This window comes from Muntiacus reevesi, chromosome 8 (genome assembly GCF_963930625.1).
Source record: "Muntiacus reevesi chromosome 8, mMunRee1.1, whole genome shotgun sequence".
Lineage (NCBI taxonomy): Eukaryota > Metazoa > Chordata > Mammalia > Artiodactyla > Cervidae > Muntiacus > Muntiacus reevesi.
This window is the reverse complement of record NC_089256.1, coordinates 33,608,145-33,624,917: the sequence shown is the minus strand read 5'-3', so window position 1 is coordinate 33,624,917 and position 16,773 is coordinate 33,608,145. Positions and strand designations below refer to the sequence as shown.

Sequence of the window (16,773 nt, the reverse complement as noted above, 5' to 3'; positions counted from 1 at the left end):
AGAAGTATTTAAAAAATTACCTAGAGGTACTTTGGGGATATTGTATTTTTCACCTACTAACTTATATACATACTATAATAATGTTTTCATAAAAATCATTTAAGTTTCAAAAATTAGGGATTTTGTACCAAAAAAGGTGGTGGCAAATTTTGCTGTACAGTAGTGTTTTAATCCAAAAAGCATGGTTGGAATTCTGTTTTATGTCCATGTATTTTTAATTAATTCAACATTCATATATTTTCAGGAGTAGTGTCGGGATAAAGTTAGATTATTATATTTTTTTATTCAAATGAATTTATTTTCTTCTGTCTTAATACCTTGTAATTCATTTGGAGTTTTGTTAAAATATTTTTGGAGTGTTTGAAGGTCATACTTCAACCATTTCTGTCATTTAATTTCTCACAGTTCCTCTATCTCTGTTTCTTGTCTCTTGTCTGAATCCTACTGAACCTAGTACACAAACAAAGCTTTATGGAAAAGCTCCAGTGAGGTACAGGAAGGTCTTACGGAGAAAAAAATGTAACTTGTGTTTTTGTATAAACTTTTAAAATGTTGTCTAGCAAACTAGAACTGCTTAACAGATGTGATTGCTTCATTGTTTCAAATTTATGCCAATCAGAATTGATAGGATTTGATCACACTCTAGTAGATTTATGAGATAAATTACAATATTGCATGACACGCTTCAAATAGAAAACATCAATATAAGTTGAATATGATTTCTTGTTTAAGATAACAAGCCAGTAATTCTTTAAATTGGATGGTTGCTGCTTTGAGAGAATATTGATCAGTTTTTGTGAAAATTAACAGTATCTTTAATGTTTCCTTCATGGTGACATAAAGTGTATTAAACTTTTGTTTTCTTGTACAAATATAATTGTAAATGGGAGGCAACTTGTTTCTCTTTAGCTGTAAATGACCTGTCATTATTTCCAAAGGCCTGTAAAGAAATGAAACTGAACTGAAATTGAACAGAAGTAATTTTCATACAAGTTAGAAAGCTTGTCACTGTGGTTCTGATTTCTTTAGAGTAAAATTTTGTTAGATACATATAAAGACTTAAACTAAGAATATGTATATATATTTAAATAGAAGCTTAATACCTTCTGTAAACAGGAAATGAGAAGGAACACACTAATGAAGTGCTGGGCTCCCCCTGGGGAGTTAGAAGAGCCGAGTGGGGCCCTGCAGCCAGTTTGCTGTATGTAGGACAAAGGATGGAGCTGGTTGTTGAGAGCCCCCCAGGAAGCATGTTTTTAACTCACTTAGGAACTCTCCGTGGTGAATTCTTTCAGTCTACTTTGAAATAAAACCGTGGAGTCTCCTGAGAACTAATAATCCGAAATTGGTACTAAGCCAAATCACTTGTCAAAAGAGGATAGAATTTTTAGTGTTTTAGATTGGAATTTAAAAATTTTTGAATATGAAGACCAACCAAAGCCATGAATTTTAAAAAGGTAGACCCTCATGTTTCAGGTAAAACATTGTAAAATCTCTTAATTTTTTCAGAAACAAATTATGTGCATTATGGCTTAGCTTTAAAATATTTAAGAAATCATTTAAATATTCACAGAAATATGGAGGATAAATAGAACTGGCAACCTTGTGTTGATATTTACCATGCAGAATTCATATGCTAATATTTGCGGTATATATTTGTAAAAAACACTTTAAAGTTCTTCCTTTTCCAAAGATAACCACCGTCCTGGAATTGGTTTATATCTTTCCTGTCCGTGTTTTTAGGCTAGCTTTCATGTGTTCTTTAAGTGTTCTTACTAACCTGAAATATTCTGTTAGTCTTTATGCAGTTGCCTTTTAATCTTTTTTTACCCAACATTGTTTCTGAGCTGTTCTTTGCCTTTGAAATATCTAGTTTATCGATTTTAATTGCTCTTTAGTATTCCATGGTAGCACAACCTCAGTACCATAGCTTGGGTCTCTCTTTCTCTTTGGATGGGCATTTTTAAGTGTCAGGAGACTTTGCCCAGATTTTGAGCAGATACCCGCGTTGCTCTGCAGGTCTCAGGGTCTGCAGCACATCAGACAGGCTGCCATTAGCTCTTGTGCCACAGTGTCCGAGTGCTGGCATTAGGCAGCATCCTCAGGCCCTTTGGTGCCAGTAGACTGTGCATTGCCTATATCTTTTCTTGCTGAAGTTCCTCTGACATTTAAAATCAGTAGCACAGAAGCCTGCTGACCACCTTGTCCTGCTGCTCTTTTTTAAAAATATCCTCCTATCCTCCCTTACCCTATGAGAAAACATAGTATCTCTATTGTATCTTTTTGATATTTGTTTAAAAAAGATGTCTTTTGTTTTATTTTCCAGTTTTAACATTTTTATTTTATTTTAACCTGTGGGAGGCTAGGACCTCTGCCATCTGGGGGTTTATTTTGCCATAGCAACAAGTGCACTGGTCTGTGTGTAAATATGGCGTGGTTTCACTTGATGTAAACAATATGCTTTTGTGCCCAGGTCATTATATAATTGTTTCAGTTAATGACAGTAAAGTATTGAGTCTTGAAAAATGATGCCCTCTTGTTTGTGAACATTTTTGAGTTTTTAAGAAATTATTTGAAAATTTTATCTAAATTCCATTCTTTTTTCACATTTATAATTTTCATTAGTTGGACTTAATGCATTTCATATTTTGGTGTAAGTCATATATTCAGACATATATGAAGCCTTGTATTACACATTAAAGTTTGAATTGTGATTTTCTCTCAAACTACTGAAGAGAAAGCTAATACTGTAAAATTCTTTGTGTGTCCACCAGCTTGATGTGCTTCATAGAATGCCAGATATTAGAATATTAATGTTATTAACCCTTTCACTGAGAGTACTTCTTGGAATAAAAAACGATTAGGTCGATATCACTTCTTGCATATCAGTAGTTTCAGAAAGCTGAAAAATGTTTATGCTACGCAATAAACAGATGCTGCTCTAACAATGTAATACATTATGTACCAAAAATGATCTCTCTTTTAATCATAGATACTGATTTAATGAGACTAGACTAGCGTACATCAAAAGTGGATTTAAGTTGTAATTTTTTTTTTGTTTTCTGTGTTTTTTCTACATAATTAATAGACATACCTTTTATCGTCATTGTCAAAATTTTTGGAGTGTTTTATTTCTTTGATTTTTGCCTGTGTTTTCTTTTTTGAATTTCAAGGGTATGTAGTTGTCTCATAAACTCATTCAAGATAGCCAGTAAAATATTTTAAAGAAGCTGCCCTGTATTAAGTCTATTTTGCATGAAAAACATCCCGTGTGTCCATGTTTTAAAGTTTCAGCCTTCTTTGAGGGAGAAGTGTGTATTTTCTCTAACGCAGGGGTGTTTTAGGGGAGCCAGTGATTGGTGACCTGTCTGTGCTCCTGGGTGGGAGCCTCCGGCAGCAGCGTGCTCAGGTGGCTGCCTGGGTCTGCGGCCCAGTGCCCCCTGAGCCGTCCTCAGCAGGAGGAGCTCTCTCCCTGGCTCTGCTTTCCCTTCCTCTTCTCTGGCCTTCATTCCCTCCAGCTCCCTCTAGTTTCTGACTTTGAGCCCTGAGATTCTTCTTCACTGCATTGTACCTTTTGACTGACAAATCTGCCTTTTCATATGGTCAGATAGTTATGTATTTGGAAAAATATTTCTATTGTATGTTTTATTCCACTGAACCCAGCAGAGTTAAATGCAGTTTGGATGCATAGGGAAGAATTAATGATTGGAAGATACAGAGTTGGTAAATTATTTATTCTGGCCCCGAGGAAGCTGAAGAGCTGAGTGAAAGACTAATAAATCATTTGTGGTAGTGCTGGTTGTCACTTCCAATTATTTTAGACGGTTTTGTGATAAACGGCAGCACCTGCTAGATGTGTGCACACCCTCCCTTGATGCTGGTGCTGCGGTTTGTTTAGTCCACGGTCAGAGGCAAGTTTGTGTAAAGTTTATTCAGTTTGGAAAGGAAGTAACTCTTTTTAAAGTCAGTTTTGTTGCCCTTTTTTATTGTTTCCAGTGCCATAGAACGATTCCTGTGATGTGGCAGGGAAACTGGAACTTACATACCACTTTAGCCAGGGATACTGTTTTTCTTTTTTGTTAAATATTTGAAGAATTGAGCTTCTTTATTATTCCCAGACTTAAAAAATAAACAAAAAAACCCCTGTTTCTATTGAGATGATTAGCATGCTATAAATCAAATCATTTTGATACAATACCTTTTAACAGAGAACCACTCTTGCCATTTGACCAGCCCCCTTTCATCATTCTTTGTTTTTAATGGCCTGGGTTTTGAAACGCATCCCTAAAAGGTTGTGAGGGTCTTCCTTGCACTGTTCCCTGCAAAGCTGCTGAGATCCTTGAAGCCGTAGAAGACCTACCAAGAAAGCTTAATCTAGACTGGTCTGGTTCTAGCATCGTAAAATAGGGCTACTGTAATAAAACTCCTTCAGAAATCAATTATACATATCATATAAGGGGCATGCTTCATGCTTAGAATTATGGTCAATTCTTTTATTTCCATCAGAGTTTAATAATTATTTAATTTATGTTCAAACCCAGAACATGAAATTTGTTTATAAAATACATCAGAGTCACTTTGTTTTCACTCAGATTTTCAGCTTTAACATAAGAATATGGGATTTTTGAGGGGGTCCTTAAGATTGTATACGAAGAAAGAATCTTGATAAGTTGTATTCATTCAGTCACATTTTTACTCACTTATTTGTCTTCACAGACATTTATTAAGTCCATGTGTGCCTGTTCTCTGAGAGCAGCTACTACTCCTATTAGGTTACAACTAATTCTTCTCTAGACTTATTAGTATATGCCATATACCATTTTAAGCATTTTACAGGTACTTTAATGCAACAACCTTGTGACAGTAAATAACTGTTCTTTCACTTATTTTGGGGTTCCGCTACAGCTCAGATAGTAAAGAATCCGTCTGCAATGCCGGAGACCTGGGTTTGATCCCTGGGTTGGGAAGATCCACTGGAGAAGGGAAAGCCTACCCACTTCCAATATTCTGGCCTGGAGAATTCCATGGACTGTATAATCCATGGGGTCTCAAAGAGTTGGACATGACTGAGCGACTTTCACTTTCGCTTTATGCTTATTTTACAAAGGGTCCTGTAGAATGCTAAGGAAATAGTGATTTCCCTTTTTCTTTAAAGTCTATAGAATCTAGGGAGGTAGTATTTATGTTACATCTTACTTAGGTTTAGAATTTCAATCCAGATAGTGCAGTGAAAGTGAAAATCACTTAGTCGTGTCCCATGGGACCATGGGCCACACAGTCCATGAAATTCTCCAGGCCAGAACACTAGAGTGGATAGCCTTTCTCTTCTCCAGGGGGTCTTCCCAACCCAGGGATCAAACCCACGTCTCTCGCACTGCGGGTGGATTCTTTACCAGCTGAGCTACCGGGGAAACCCAAGAATACTGGAGTGGGTATCCTATCCCTTCTCCAGGGGATCTTCCCAACCCAGGGCTCGAACCCAGGTCTTTCACATTGCAGGCGGATTCTTTACCAGTTGAGCCACTAGGGAAGATGGTGGTGGTTTAGTCACTAAGTCGTGTCTGACTCTTGCGACCCCATGGATTGTAGCCCGCCAGGCTCCTCTGTCCATGGGATTTTCCAGGCAAGAATCCTGGAGTGGATTGCCATTTCCTTCCTGACACTAACTTATCATTTATTGAGCATTCAGTTTTGTGTTTGGTGTTCTATATGTTATTTCACTTTTTAACAAACCATGATAGTTAAACATTATTCTGTGCTTTGTTATGGTGGAGAAATTGAGCCTTAAAGAGGTTAAACCACTTGTGCTCAGTTAAGCAGCTTGCAGGTGGAGGAGCTGGAATTTGAATCAAGATCTGATTGCCTCCACACTCTATTTTTGGGTTACTAACACTACCTCCTATAGTTTGTTGAAGTGGCCTGTGAAAGACGGTTTGTAACCTTTTCTTATTGCCTTTAGTCAAATTCATTTTGATCAGGAGGTTTTCCTTCTGACGTCATTCAGTTGAAAACTGTTAAGAGTCTTTGAAAGAGAATTAACAGGAGAGTATTAGTTTCATCTTGTAGGGAGATTAACAGACTAGATGAAACATAATTGTGTGTTATTTCAGTTATCCTATATATTTCATGATGCTTCACAAATGAGTTTTAGTTGGACTTGAATTTCAGGGTACCATGGGATGCTACTAATTTAAATACAGTCTTTAGCAAAGAGCATAAAATCAAGGGATAAAAAAGTCAAACTAGAATCTTGAAAATCTAAGCTGGTATTAAATATATGTAAATGGTTATTGAAACTCTTCATGTTGTGCCTTTGGAAGCGAATCCCTACTCATACACATTTCTTTTCCTATGCTGTGAGTCATGTGGAGATTTAACATTTGTGTAGTTTTTCACTGAAATGCCTTTATCAGATAACAGGTAGATTAAAATAATATGTGGAATGTTGTGACTTAATACATCTCAATGCAGTTTGTCAAAGTCCTTTATTTATATGGAGTATTACTCGAGTGGCAAAGTTTTAGTGAATGGGAGACTGAAATAAAAGTCAGTGGTTTGTTAGGTTTCATTAAATATTTTTGTGTTACTTAAAATATAAATAAATTGTCCCTGGAGACACCTTAGTGTCATTTAGTAATTGTTTAAAAAGAAAATCAGACTAATCAGTTATTAGAGGGTTCATCCTCAAACCTAGATTAAAGACAACCTAATAATTATTAATTGGAGATTCACCATTTCAACATAATTTTTCTTAATGGATTTTCAAAAGTGCCTTATAAAGAAAGACATTCCTTCCAAAATCAATAGCTCTTTCAAAAAGAAGGGCTTAATAAATTAAGAAATCTTTAATGTGTCCTTTAGATCCTTTGTATATTATTTAATATAAATAAAATACTTGTTACTTAATTTTTCTGTTATAAAGTCAAGTGTTTTGGCATAGTATTTCAGTTAATAGTGTTCAGTTATTGTTCAGAGTATGGTTTTAAAATTTTTACTGTCTTTTTTCTTTTTATCAGAAGGACAATATGTTACAGAAAAATTGGAAAATAAAAAGCACACATGATCCCACCCCATAAAAACAAACAGCAAAACTTTTCCTTTTTTGAAGGAAGATTATGGAGCTAATAATTCTTCCTAGATCCAAAGATGTACCTGTTCCCTTATGTCATAATTAATTAATGAAAATGTACTATGTTCAGATTTGTCAAGTAAACCTAATTTGAAGGGTAAATTTTGCTAAATTGGTTTCTATGTACAATATTAAAATATTAAAAACTGTGAAAGAAATACTAACTTATTGGAAGGTTTATAATTCAGAGTTGCATGGGAAATTGAAGTAGAAAAATCTTAGATATGGTAGCTCTCGCATGGTAATCTTTAGATAATAGGTAATTCATATTGCTCGAGGTGATTAGGTCTTTAAAAGTTAATCTTGTCAGCAGGAAACTGAAATTTTGGAATATAAATAAGTGAACCAAAGTTATAAGACTGCAATGTACCTCAAGCTCATAACTAATGTGTGTGTAAATATTCTTTGAATGAGTAAATTAAATGTCTTACATGCAGGAAGTTGTTGAAAATTTTGCCATGCATGCTTTAGGAAAGTTATTTCAGAAAAATTACCATAAATTTATATATTAAAAAGCAATGTTTGCATTTCTTCAAAATATTGATATTTGGAAGTGAAGAACTTAGAAGACATAGGCACTTTTAAAATTCCATGGACAGAGGAGCCTGAAAGGCTACAGTCCATGGGGCCGCAGAGAATTGGACACGACTGAATGACTAAGCATAAGCACAATATTAAGGAAGGAGAGATGAAATAGAATAGGTTCTAGTTAGCTTTGTTTCTAGTAGTACTTTGACTGTATAATTGGAAGGTATCCTTAGATAAGCTTTATGGAAACTTTTCAAGTTGGAAGAAGATTTCAGCTGGAGGGTCTAAAGGGTCACTTGGGAAAAAAAAAAAAAAAAACTCTCTATATTAAAATAAAATGTGTCCAAGCTTTAAAGAAAAGATCTCAGAGTTTGCAGATGATCCTAAAATTGGAGCTAGAGGAAATAATGAGGAACAATGCAATCAGATTCAAAAAGATTTGGATTGTTTAGGTGATTGGGCCAGCAGATGGCAAATGCAGTTCAGTGTAGACAAATGTAAAATAATTATCTTAGGAACAAAGAACCAATCATACAGCACACTGATCAGGAAAAAATTTGTGGGTTATTGTGGGAAAACCATTGAAACAGTTAACCCGGTGCACAGCTGCAGCAGAGAAGGCAAGCGAGGAACCAGATTAGCAGACGGGGAGAATATAAAGCAAGAGGCATCACTTATATGCATTAAGAAACTTGCTAGACCCCATCTAAATTACTCAGTCTTGTATTGGTTGATAGACTCACTTTAGAAAGGGTAGATTTTTCCTTTGCCTTGAAAATAGATTGGGATTATAACAAGCAAATCTAATAAAGAGGTTTGAATGAATTTTTATGAACTTCCAATTTGTGAACTTCTGTAGGTTAGAGCAAGATGCTATGTCAAAGTAAATGCACTTCAGGTGTGACCACTATCGGACCTTCATCTTAGTAGAGGACATTGTGGCTTCAGCTGCCTGGGGCCTTACCTAATGCTCTTTCCAGTTTAGGTAGGAGGCTGCCTGTCACTTCCCTTGACTAAAGACGCTTAAAGGCTGCCACATGGTCCTTCTGCATGCTAGACAGCTGCATCTGGAAGAATCATGGGCTTGAGATCTAAGGGCTGCTAATGAGGTGTTCCTTCTTGGCCTGTGACTCTTGATGCAGTAACACGTGTTGTGGGCTTCATTCTAGGCTGTTGGGGAGCACTTTGTGACCTGCCTTCCTTGATTCCCGTGTAAGTCTGATTCTCCAGCTATGGCTCAAGCTTTTGGGCCACCCAGTACCCAGCCAGTAAACTCCTTTTGATTTAGACTAACCAGAATGTGTCTGTTGTTCATAGTCAGAGCTCTACCTGATACAGTGTGGTGTTCCAGTACTTCAGCTTTGGCCATTGCATTGTTTTTTGTTCCTCAGTGTGTTTGCTCTGTTTGGAGTGGTATCTTATTAGAAATCATTTTTTTCTGGATGAGCAAATCTCTCTCTTTCTCTCACAGTCTTTGTCAGCGTTTCAAATAAGCATGAAGAGTTTGTACCGGTACCATCAGCATCTGTAATCCTCTTGAAAAATTTAGCTTTATTCATGTAAGTAAATAGTGTCACTCATAAAAATGGTGTTTGGTAGTCAGCCTAATTGTAAGAAGAGTGTATATTTCTCTACATGTTATATTTGCTGTATCTAAAAATCATTCATTTATTTATTTAATGTATGATTTTCTTAATGTCATGTAAGTAATAGGTGGTAGAGTGAGGAGTAGTGTTCACAGTTTTTTGTTTTTATGTTATTGTTGATAGCCGATGTTTGTTAAATGAAATATTTTGAAAAGTAGCACTTGAAAATTAGAAATACAGATTATATTTTAAATTTGTGTTAAGTTGATGGGTTAGTATTTAGAATTGATTTTTATCACAAGCTGTGTTTTAAATACTGGTTAGATTTTCCATTTTCACATATGTCATATTGACTTGTTTTCAGCTAAATTATAGAAGTTCTGTATTTTTTTTTTTTTTTTTTTTGAGAGGTGGCATGCAAGGCTGTTTCCTGGAAAATTTGAAATGGAACCTTCTCAATAGAAAGATGTCTTTGAGTCCATTACTCATACACCTGTGGATTGCCAGCATTCTTACGTGTCATGGCCTGTCTTCCAGATTACCTATTCCTGATTCACATTTGAAACCTCCCCTTAACACCCTTAACCCATGTTACTAGCTTATGAATGGTTTGGGAGGGGAAGCTTTATGACTGAACTATTTCACATATCTTTATGAATGTTTGATAGCCCTTTACTTTCTTACAGATTATTCCTTTATAAAAAGAATGCTTGTTTATTGAAATTTTGATTCTTAGCACGTCTCAGTGAAGGAAAAATGATCATGTAGCTGTGTTTAAGGAAATGTCTTTGGTCTTGTTGCCCAGGTAGGGACTGCCTATATATATATATACACACACACACACATATATATGTCTCTATAATAGAGAACAGTGGTAGACTTGGAAAATTATTTTAAGAAGGTGAGTGTTAAGGGTAGTTGAGGTTTACACTCTGGTTTTTAAATTGCTTGAGACCTTTGTGAAATGGAGCAGTGCTTCAGATTGTTTTCACTGCATTATGTATTTGTGTAGGAAGAGACGGCCGGCCTTGAGGCTGAGCTACACAGCAGATGCTTGTCCCCTGCAGTCGGTGGGCCAGACGGCTGAAGACAAATCTCCCTGTCTGCACGGAGGCATAAGGGTCCTTTGAGGAGTAAGACTGAGACCCAGTACCCCAGCCTCCTTCCTTCTCTCAAGAGGAGCTGATTTCATCCTCCTTGTCCGCAGCCAGCTCCCTCTGTGAGCAGGCTCTGAGGCCAGTCCTATCTGTTGTGACTTGGCCCTGAGCCTGGGACTGCTGCTAATGCTGCCGCTGCCTGACAGGGGGCCTTGTGAAGGTCAGCTCCTGGACAAGAAGGCAAGCCTTTCCTGCGTCCTACCTCCACTTTCACTTTCATGGGGTGCCCACAGGGCAGCCGTGAGGTCTGTGGCTCACACCTGCTCTGAGTCCTGTGTTGGATGCTCGGGCTGCTTTCTCCTTGCCAAAAGCTTTTTTTCCCCCTTTAGGCCCAGCTAGTTTTGGAGTTCTTTCAGAAGGCTGGTGGCTCTGGATGGCTCAGCTTTGCAGTCAGGTTTTCCTACGTTTTCTTTTGGTTGTCTCCTTGCCTCTTTCTTCTTTTCCTTCTCTCCCTCTTTCCCGTCTTCTCTTTTTTCTTTGTGATGATTTTAGTTGTTTCTTCTTTCAAGAAAATGGTCATGTTAGAAAACTCTGTGTGAAAATTATTTATTAGTAAAGTGGGATTAAATGTGTTTGAAATTTTTAAAATATAAGCATATGTTCTCATACATCTAGTACTTTTTTCGTATAACAGTATATTATATATCTGCAAGAAATGCAGATTTACATTATCTCTTTTAATAGTTGCATAGCATTCTATTCTATGGATATATGATAGTTTATTTAATCAGTTCTCACTGATGACTCTATGGGTCATTACAGTTTTTCACTATTAAATATAATACTACATTCAAAATACTTTTGATAATGCTTATTTGTTTCCATAGGGTAAGTTCTGGAAGTAGAGTTACTGGATGCAAGGGTAATTATGAAAATTCCTGAATCTTACTGCTACAGTCTACATGTTTCACTCCAATCAGTGATTTTTGAGATGGTTGTTTTTTTTTTTCTTTTTTAAACATCAACAGCAGATACTGATATTTAAAAAGAAAACATCTTTGCTGATTTTTATATATGAAAAGTAGTATCTTGCTCTAGTGTACAATTTTAATGCTATTGACCATTTGTGTTTAATTTATAATTGTTTCCTTAGTATTGTTTGTCTGTTATTCAGGTGTTTTCCCTCATATTTAAGTACTGAATTATATATTAGGAAGATAGACGCTTTTTGGAAGTATTGGTTGTATATTTGCTATTGTATTTCATTTTTATCTTTACTTTTCTTTAGCTACTAAGTTGCGGTGCTGCTTTGTCTTTGTTTCTTTGTTTTTAGGCCATGTAGACATTTTAACTTTTTATTTAATCAAATACGTCTTTTTTTTACATACATTTTTTTCACTTTTAGTGTTAAAATTTTTAATGTAAAATTCTAATCAATTTATGGGCTTCCCTGCTGACTCAGATGTAAAGAATCTGCCTGCAATGCAGGAGACCAGGGTTCGATCTTTGGATCAGGAAGATCCCCTGGAGAAGGAAATGGCTCCCCACTCCAGTACTTTTGCCTGGAGAATCCCATGGATGGAGAAGCCTGGTGGGCTACAGTCCATGGGTTGCAAAGAGTTGGACACAACTGAGCGATTAACAGTTTTATAATCAATTTAGGATTTTTAGATGTTAATTTTTCAGTTTGAGTTCTGTGTTTTGTTGGTTTTGTAGACATTGATGTACACACACACTTACATTCAGGGATGCAGAGAAGAGCTCCCAGCCGACGGGACCTCCAGCCTCTGCTGCTGTGTCTGTGAAATGAAGACGTGGTCTAGCACAGGGATGTTCATGCAGTTATTTTGTTCATGAACCACAGTAAGAAAACTTAAGTCATAGCTTAGTGCTCACCTGCACAAAGTCGTACACAGATGGGCGTGTGTGTGTACTGTACATGCACACACTACCACCTGTGTTCTCCTTTCTGTGTGGCATGCCGTATCAGGCATGCAGTGGCCGGTTACTGGGGAAACACCTGCCATGTACAGCTTACCAGATTGCTTTCATTATGCATAAACGTGGTGTTACACAGTTTGTGAAACACTGATGTAGTGAACTGGATACTGAGCTGCCTTCTAAGGCTACCAGACAGCAGATGCAAATGCCTTGCCACTGTAGCAAATCAGAGGGCCTGGGTTGTATCTAAAAGCATCCAAACGAAAACAAAGCTTTCTAGGTCAACAAGCCTGTTTTCAGGTGGAATTCAGCCTGATAACTTGGGCCCCTACCAAAAAACCCAAAGACGCAAAGTGCACGTTCCTCACCCCATCAGTAGCTGTAAAATGCTTCAAATGAACAAGGCGTGCTCCCAACAGTGGACAGTGGATAATACTCTTGAGTAGCACTGGTCTAGATGCTGATCTTTGGGTTCTTCTTAATGCTTACCTGCTCTCAAGTTCTGTGGCTGTCTGACAGCTTCTAGACATGGAAATGAGATAAAGTGGCCTCACACAGTTTTTCTGATTTGATAAAAGATAATGCCTGTAATAGGGTCTGAGAAAGAAGAATATGAGGAGAGTGTTCTAGATACCTGAATTACTTTGCAAGCTGATTAAGGGGGGAGGCAAATATTGTCCTTTCCATGTTTAGCAAAGGTGAGGACAATACCCAGCAGCTATGTCCCAAATCAAAAGATGTTATTGGATAACCAGTAGCAATCAGGTAGGTTGAGTGTTACTGAAAAATATAGCAGCATTTAGATACTTAGTGAATCTTGCATGTGGTGTGTGTGTGTAGATGTATGTATGTATGCATGCATACACACAAAATTATTTTGGGAACTGATTTTCTAGTTTGGGGGCAAGGTGTATACCTACAAGAGAGCTTCTGTGAGGTACAACCATTAAGACTCACTTTGGTACTTGGGTAATTGTAATGGAACCGTGGAGCCATTAGGCTCCAGATGGAACTTTAATCTGGCTTCTGATTGAGCCAAGTGTCCTTGTAGAGTCTCTAAGCATCTGTTTTGGAAATATATGTGACATTATTCAAAATTTGTACAAATTAAGCCACCCTTGGGTTATAATTCAATTTTTCTTTATTGAGAAATGTATTGTAAACAGTTTTATGCAATCAAGCAAAACTAGCCTATACCCATTATTTATTTGCCTGTTAGCCAGTCATTTATATTTTTGTGATTAAACTCTTAATTGATCTAAGAAGGCTTACATTATATTTCTAAAGTTGTAATTTGTATATAAAATATGAAGCATTTCCTAGTTTCAAATAGCTTTCACATAGGTACTTATTTTGGAGACTATTTAAAAACTACTTAAAATTGTGGTGATTTCACCTTTGAATGGGAGACACCCCAAGCAATTTGCCTTGTTCCAGAATGAAGTTTGCTTTCTCCCATAGTGGACATGGCAGAGGGAGGGGCGGCTCCAGGGTTGGTCTGCGAGCATTGTGTGGACAGGTCACCCTCTTGGGTTCCTATGTCCCTGCTTGTCTGCAGGCTTGCTTCACTGTCTCAGGATGGTTGTCACTCAGAAACAGACAGCTTCAGTTCCAGCAGAGAGAAAGCAAGGGCTTTTCTTTCTGCTTATCACAGTTACAAGTTCTTTTCTTGAGTTTTTTATTGGCCCCATATAGACGACATGGCTTTTAATTAATTATTCTCCTATTTACAGAAACACAGAAATTAGAATCATATTGTGGGAAGAAATACTAGTTAGGTATTTTATAGTCCCTTTGGCTTTTCTTGTTAAGTAGAGACTGGAAAATTACTTTTTATTCGTGGAAGGAAAGCTATGACAAACTTAGCATATTAAAAGATAGAGATCCCGCTTTGCTGATGAAGTTCTGTTTAGTCAAAACTGTGGTTTTTCCAGTAGTCATACACAGATGTGAGACCATAAAGAAGGCTACCTGCTGAAGAATTGATGCTTTTGAACTGTGGCGCTGGAGAAGATTCTTGAGAGTCCCTTTGACAGCATGGAGATCAAACCAGTCAATCGAACCTTAATATTCGTTGGAAGGACTGATGCTGAAGCTCTAATACTTTGGCCATTTGATGCGAAGAGCTGACTCATTGGAAAAGACCCTGATGCTGGGAAGGATTGAAGGCAGGAGGAGAAGGGGGAGACAGAGGGATAGATGGTTGTCCATCACCGACTCAATGGACATGAGTTTGAGCAAACTCTGGGAAATAGTGAAGGACAGGGAAGGATGGTGTGCTGTATGTAGTTCATGGGGTCGTAATGAGTTGTATACGACTTAGTGCCTGAACAACAACAATAACAAATATTACATAGAACAGCTAAAGTGTGAGGAGATTGCATTTTTAAATAAATGTTAGTGATGTTTTCTAAGGATGAAAGTGAAAGTGAAGTCGCTCAGTCATGTCCGACTCTCTGCAACCCCGTGGACTGTAGCCCACCATGCTCTTCACTCCATGGGATTCTCCAGGCAAGAGCACTGGAGTGGGTTGCCATTTCCTTAGTGTCATTTTATCCCTATACTTGTCCCTTCCCCCCAAGTAATACTGTACAGTTCTTTGGACCCATGGTCATCAGTGGCTTGCCTTGCTATGTGTGGTATTTTTTAAAAAATTTAGTATATTGTTTGGAAATATAAAAATGATACAAATGAATTTATTTACAAAGCAAATAGATGCACAGACATAGAAAACAAACTTATGGTTACCAAGAGCTTCCTGGTGGCTCAGTGGTAAAGAATCCACCTGCCAATGCAAGAGATGCAAAAGATGCCAGTTTGATCCTTGGGTCGGGAAGATCCCCTTGAGGAGTAAATGTCAACCCACTCCAGTAGTCTTGCCAGGGAAATTCCATGGACAGAGGAGCCTGATGGGCTGCAGTCTGTGGGATGGCAGAGAGTCAGACATGGCCGAGAGACTGAACGCAGCACAGTGTTAGCAGAGGGGATAGTCGTGGGGGAGGGTGGGAGGGAGAGGAGCACATGCACAGACACACACACACTGCTGTGTGTGAGTTGTGAGCTCGTTGCTCAGTCGTGTCCGACTTTGTGACCCCATGGACTGCAGCACGCCAGGCTTCCCTGTCCTTTACCAACTTCCGGAGCTGCCTCAGACTTCATGTCCATCGAGTCGGTGATGCCATCCAACCATCTCATCCTCTGTCTTCCCCACTCCTCCTGCCTTCAATCTTTCCCAGCATCAGGGTCTTTTCCAATGAGTCAGTTCTTCCCATCAGGTGGCCATAGTATTGGAGTTTCAGCTTCAGCATCAGTCCTTCCAATGAGTATTCAGGGTTGATTTCCTTTAAGATAGACTAGTTGGATCTCCTTGTAGTCCAAGGGACTCTCAAGAGTCTTCTCTAGCTCACCAGTTCGAAAGCATCAGTTCTTTGGCACTCAGCTTTCTTTACTGGTTTGAACCCTGTGTTGCTCTTATTTGGATTTCCAGTGCCAGAATATTTCTGTGATGCATATTATTCTTCACTTTGCTTTTTTAAAAAAATAAGATTATTATAGCACTTTTCTACATGAACACTGAGATCGTCACACTTTATTTTTAGAGCCTCATGGTATTTCAAAGTAGGGATGTATAGTGTACAGTATCAAGATAGTCTTTCTTGAGGCCAGATCTCATCACATTGTTCTTGTGAAAAGTTCCTCCTCTTTTCTTACAGAGGCAATTCTTAGGGCAGGGAATATTCACTTCCCAAGGTTGGGTAAATCTGAATCTTGTGTGTGTGTTTTAAAATTCTGTCCCTAAAATTTTGATATACTTTCTTGGTTGAAAACTTCTCTTGTAATAAGAACAGTAACTGTTTCTGATACCAGAGACAACAGAGGTTGTAATTTCCTTAGCCATCGGATCTTCTTGCCCCCTGCAATCTAATAATTTTGAATTTCTTGCCTTTTCCTTGGCTAGGAATCTTCTGTTTCCTGTTCTCTGTTACTTTTTTTGCATTGATATGTTTTTGCATTAATACATATTTTTACCCCATTTTAATCCACTTTACTTCTTGTACTGTTCATCTTGAAGCTTTACCTCATGATATTCCCCTCTGGATTATTACATTGCTGTTAAACTATTTACTAAGAGCACTTGTAATTTCTTTTAAACTTAACTTTCTTCTACAGATTTTGAGCTACTTAAGGGCAGAGTGGTAGCATGGGTTTTATATTTTTGTGTGTGGATAGTGTATATAGTAGTACACATATGCATGAACTATCTAGTTATATGAATGAACTTTAATGTAATAACTGTGAAAACCTATTTAAGTATATTTATGTTTTTATATAAAACAGCTAAACATTCAATATTTAAAGTTGCTGAATATGTGTTTATTATTGGTAATAACTTGGAGTTGCCGAGAGGCTTTAATCACGCACCTGGTAGTAGGCAACAAGTTAAAGTTTAAAAATCTACACAGGGAGGAACAGAGCAGACAGGCGGAGTCTC

The 16,773-nt window shown here is 37.5% G+C and overlaps 1 protein-coding gene across 6 annotated transcripts in view; it reads left to right on the top strand.

The window, feature by feature from the left end:
* Positions 1-16,773, top strand: part of TBC1D5 (TBC1 domain family member 5) — a 565,131-nt gene that overhangs the window by 76,390 nt on the left and 471,968 nt on the right. The window contains exon 3 of one of the 6 annotated variants that reach the window (XM_065943322.1): positions 9,129-9,216. The exons of the other annotated variants lie outside the window; for them this stretch is intronic. The gene's annotated coding sequence lies outside the window, so the exon portion shown is untranslated. The remainder of the gene's footprint in view (positions 1-9,128; positions 9,217-16,773) is intronic. 6 annotated transcript variants of the gene reach the window in all.